Consider the following 4,940-nt stretch of genomic DNA (forward strand, 5'->3'; position numbering starts at 1 on the left):
CGTGGTGATGATGATGATGATGATAAATCGAGCAGTGATGGTCGTGGATGGTGCAAACTGGAAGTTCTACAGGTTATTGTTTAAGTTGTAGCAGTGGGGAATGGTTGGGGGGTTGGGAGGGGACATAAAACGTGGGGCAGGGTGGGGCCCAAATGAAGCCAGGTGGAACAGGGTGGAGTTGGTTGCAGTTGTTTTTGCAACAGAGTAAAAAAATGTGCAGCTGGCAAAACGTGCAGCGTTGCCGTCTGTGTTCTGCTTCTAATTCTGTCTCCCTGTATCAACGGCGCCGGGTTTCTGTGTCTGTCGCTATCATTGCTGGCATTGCTTCCTTGAATTACCTCAAAAAACCCACCACCACCACCACCACCACCGCTACACATGCACACAAACAAACATGTATGCACACACACACACACACACACACACATACATACAAACACACACATAAATGTGTACGTCATACATGTACATACACACACACAGATACATAAACACATAAGCAAACATCCATATAGACACACACACACACATACAAGCAAGCAAGCACACACACACAAACATCTGCACAAATACATGCATTAACTTTCACACACACACACACACACACACACACACACACACAAAGCTATACAAGCCAACAAGCAGCCATGCAGTCACACAGATACATACATGTACACACTGACACACACACTGAGATACGCAAACTCACACAGATACACAAAAAATACAAACACTCACACACATATAAATACACATGATATACATATGAAGACAAACACACACATATACACACAGAGCTGCAATAAACAAACACACTCATTTACACACACACACATGTCTATACAGACAGACGCCCACCCACACACACCCGTTTCCCCTTTACCCTCCACTTTAGTTTGCACTCTTAATGCCACCACCACCACCGTCTCTACAACCACTGCTGCCCCCACAACCAACAGAACCACTTTTAATATCATCATCATCATCATGGCTATCACCACCACTGCCACTGCTGCTGCTGCCGCCGCCGCCATCTCCACTCTGTTGATTCCCAAATGACAAAAAAAACGAGTGGTTTTCCCTGATCTCACACATGGAGATAATAATTCCATTGCTTCCGGTTAAATGAAGGAAAATTCACTGGGGAGAGATAGATGGGGGAGGGAGGGAGGGAGGAAGAGAAGAGCAAGGGAAAGAGAGGGGGAGGGAGAGAGGAGCGTCGGGGTGGGGGTGGGGGAGAAATAAGAAGAAAGAAAAGAGGAAAGATAAGGAAGAGAAGGAGGAGAATTTGAAGGAGAAAGAAAGATGAAGAGAAAGAAAAGAGATTGCAAAAGGAGGAGGAGGAGGGTGGGGAAGAGTGAAGGATAAGGAAGAAAGAGAATGAAGAAAAGAAAGAGAGGAGGAAGTAGGAGGAAGAGTGGGAGGAGAAAAAGAGGAGGGAGTGGGGGAGAGGGGGAGAGGGAGTGGGTGTTAGAGGTGAAATAGTAAATAAGTAGATGCCAAAGAAGAAGAAGAAGTAGATGATGAAGGAGAAGATGATGATGAAGAAGAAGAAGGAGAAGAACAAGAAAGGGAAGATGAAGATGAAGAATGGAGAAGAAGAAGAAATGAATGAGAGAAGAAGCAAAAAGTTAAAGGCGAGAGAACGAGGTATATAGTCAGGTGGTTCGTTAATTCACTTCCTAATCACACAGGTTTGAGTTCAGTTGCTGTGTGGTGACATTTGGAGGTCTGTGGAGAGGTTGTGAGTGAAAAATTGAATCAATGGAAATTGTATGGAAGCTTGTTGGATGGCCCATACATGTTGCTGTGGGAGTGGGGGACTGCATTCATTGCTTCCTGTTAAAAACAAAAATCTGATACTCTGTCAGTTTTGATCCAATCAACAGAAATTAATGTGCAAGCGGCTGAGTGTTCCACAGACACATGTACCCTTAATGTAGTTGCCAGGGAGATTCCACATGATACAGAATGTGACGAAGCTGGCCCACTGAATTACAGGTACAACTCATTTTTGCCAGCTGAGTGGACTGTAACTACGAGAAATAAAGTGACTTGCTCAAGGACACAAGGCACAGTTGGGTATTGAACTCATGAACCACTTAGCCATGCTCCTTGTTTAGCACTACCATCTAGTCCCATGGTGAGGGTTGTCTTAAGGCCCAGGGTCTAGGGTTCAAACCCTGATCTCTCTATGCTGCAGCTTCCTGACAATAAACATGACAGGCGAGGCAACAAGATGACAGAAACGTTAACAGCACTTCCCCCTGTCTTCACATTCTGAGTTCAAATTGTGCCAAGGTTGGCTTTGCCTTTCATCCTCCCTGGGTCAATAAAATAATTACTATAGGGTCCAGTGTAGGAGTTTGGCCAGGCGACCACACCCATGGTTCACAGGTGGCTTTAACACAGTCCACTCTGTTGCAAACATTTTGGATAAGGTCCTTTAGGGTATCTCAATGTACCCCTTACAACTACAGTAAGCCATGTGTTGAGGAAGTGAGTGGGTGGAGGGTGTTTTTACACCCCCCCTGCTGTTGCAGAAGTTGCGTAAAGGTTAAAGTCCCGGGACACAGCTTTTCTGCCTCTGGCTGCAAAGTCATGAAAATAATGGTGAGAGAAAAGAAAAGAAGAAAGCAAAGAAATAGAGGAATAATAAGGGAAAGAGAGAGAGGGGGGGGGAGTGAAAAAAATAAAGAGAAACAGGTGAGAGAAAGAAAGAGAGAGAGAGAGAGGCTGATGAAGAAAGAGGAAAGGAGTGGAGCATCCAGGAGGCAGTGAGATGAGAATATAAAGAGTCTGGTGAGAGAGAGAGAAGACGAGCAAAAAGAAAGGATGAAAGAAAGATAAATAGAATGCGAAAAAACAAGAGCCGTATGAGTGGGAGGTAGAGGCAAAAGTGGGATGAGTAGGAGTAGGAGAGGAGTTGAGTGAGGTGAAGGAAGAGGAGCAGGTGGAGGAAGATGAAGAGAAGGTGGTAAAGTGAAAGTTATTTTCTCACCTGCCAGTAAAAGGAAAGGTTACATCTTATCAGGTATCTGTGACTTCTTCTTTACTCTTCTTCTTCCTTCTTCTTCTTTATTCTTCTGACGATTTTCGTTGACTTCACTTTGGACCAACGAACTTCTGGTTGCCTGTATTATACACAAATACACGCATCATATGCATGTCCATCTATCTATCTATCGATCTATCTATCTATCTATCTATCTATCTATCTATCTATCTGGCTATATATATATATATATATATATATATATATATATATATATATATATATATACATATATATATATATATATGCATGCATATACATACATACATACATATAAACATATATATGTACATGTATACACATAGATTCATATACATATATATATATTTATATATATGTGTGTGTGTGTGTATATATATATATATATATAAAAACATATATATATATGCATATGCACACACACACACACACACACATACATTATGTATGTATGCATACACACATAACCTGTATGCATGGGGGGGGGGAGTATGCTTTTGGTTTTTCAAGCATTGCTTTTTGTGTCTGTAGCTTTAATTCATAACTGAAGCACATGTAGCTGTGGCACCACCACTACCACTACCACCACCACCACCACCACCATTATCATCATCATCATCATTACCATCCTTGTCATTTGTTTCTTTCATATATTCTGATGTTATGATTTTCGGAAAGGCACCGAGTTGCCAGAATCCTTCGCCTGCCGGGCAGAATGTTTAGCGGCATTCCATTCACCCTTATGTTCTGAGTTCAAATTCCACTGAGGTTGACTTTGCCTTTCATCCTTTTGGGGGTCAATCAAATAAGTACCAGTTAAGCACTGGGGTCGATGGATATATATATATTCTTGCATGTATGCGTGTATGTATGTATGTGAGAGTGTGAATGGATTTGCCTGAATGGTTGAGGTGTTGCCCTCGTGTTTGTGGTTTCGGTTCCTGGGCCAGGCAATGCACTGTGTTCTTGAGCAAGACACTCCATTTCATCTTGCTACATTCCATTCAGCTGACAGAAATGTGTAACCCCATGATGATCCAGCATCCTGTCCAGGCCAGGAATAGATCTGCCTCAGAATCTGAGAAACTGGCCACAGGAACCTCTCACAAAGGACATTTGAGCCCTTTTTGATTGTGTGTGTGCGTGTGCATGCACGTGTGTGTATGTGTGTGTTTATGTGTGATGGCACGTGGCTTGGTGGTTATAGTTCTGGACTCACAATCCTAATGTTATGGGTTCCATTCCCAGACCAGGCAGAGCATTGCATCCTTGACTAAATCAAGTTATTTCAGGATGTTCCAGGAGGCGATGGTCACTCGTACAGTTTCCTCTCACTCTCAGAGTCACATCCAAGGTATTCATTTGGGCCAAGCGTGAGAGAGGGTCACATCACTCGTCCCCATATTGACACCCAGGAAGAAGTTGTGGATGTCTGCTGTGGACTACAAAGTCACACTCATTTCTAAACGATGGCCATAACTATGTAATGGTTGTGTGTATATATAAACGCATATATTTGTGTGTGTATGTATATATGTTATATATATGTGTGTGCATGTATATATACATGTCTGAGTGTATATATGTGTGTGTGTGTATTTCCGTGTTTGTCTGTCTGTCTCTCTCCTCCCCCTCTCTCTCTCTCTATATATATACATACACCCCACACACATACCTATATATATATATATATATATATATATATATATATATATACATATATATATATATATATATATATATATATATATATATATATATATATATATATATATATATATATATATATATATATATATATATATAAATATACATATATACAGGGTGTGATGGGTAAATTGTCACCATTTTATATTTTTAATTTCATGCATGCATATTGTTTTTGATTTTGTTGACCACAGTATAG

General features: G+C 41.3%; 1 protein-coding gene across 2 annotated transcripts in view; it reads left to right on the top strand.

Annotated features, from left to right (window-relative positions):
• The first annotated feature begins 2,900 nt into the window (after positions 1-2,900).
• The window catches only part of LOC106869011 (uncharacterized), a 111,986-nt gene continuing 109,946 nt past the window's right edge, over positions 2,901-4,940 (top strand). Inside the window, exon 1 of one of the 2 annotated variants that reach the window (XM_089340449.1) lies at positions 2,901-3,034. The gene's annotated coding sequence lies outside the window, so the exon portion shown is untranslated. The remainder of the gene's footprint in view (positions 3,035-4,940) is intronic. The other variant, XM_089340452.1, reaches the window with a different exon arrangement.

Source organism: Octopus bimaculoides, chromosome 23, assembly GCF_046866305.1.
Source record: "Octopus bimaculoides isolate indiv1 chromosome 23, ASM4686630v1, whole genome shotgun sequence".
In the NCBI taxonomy this organism is placed as follows: Eukaryota; Metazoa; Mollusca; class Cephalopoda; order Octopoda; family Octopodidae; genus Octopus; species Octopus bimaculoides.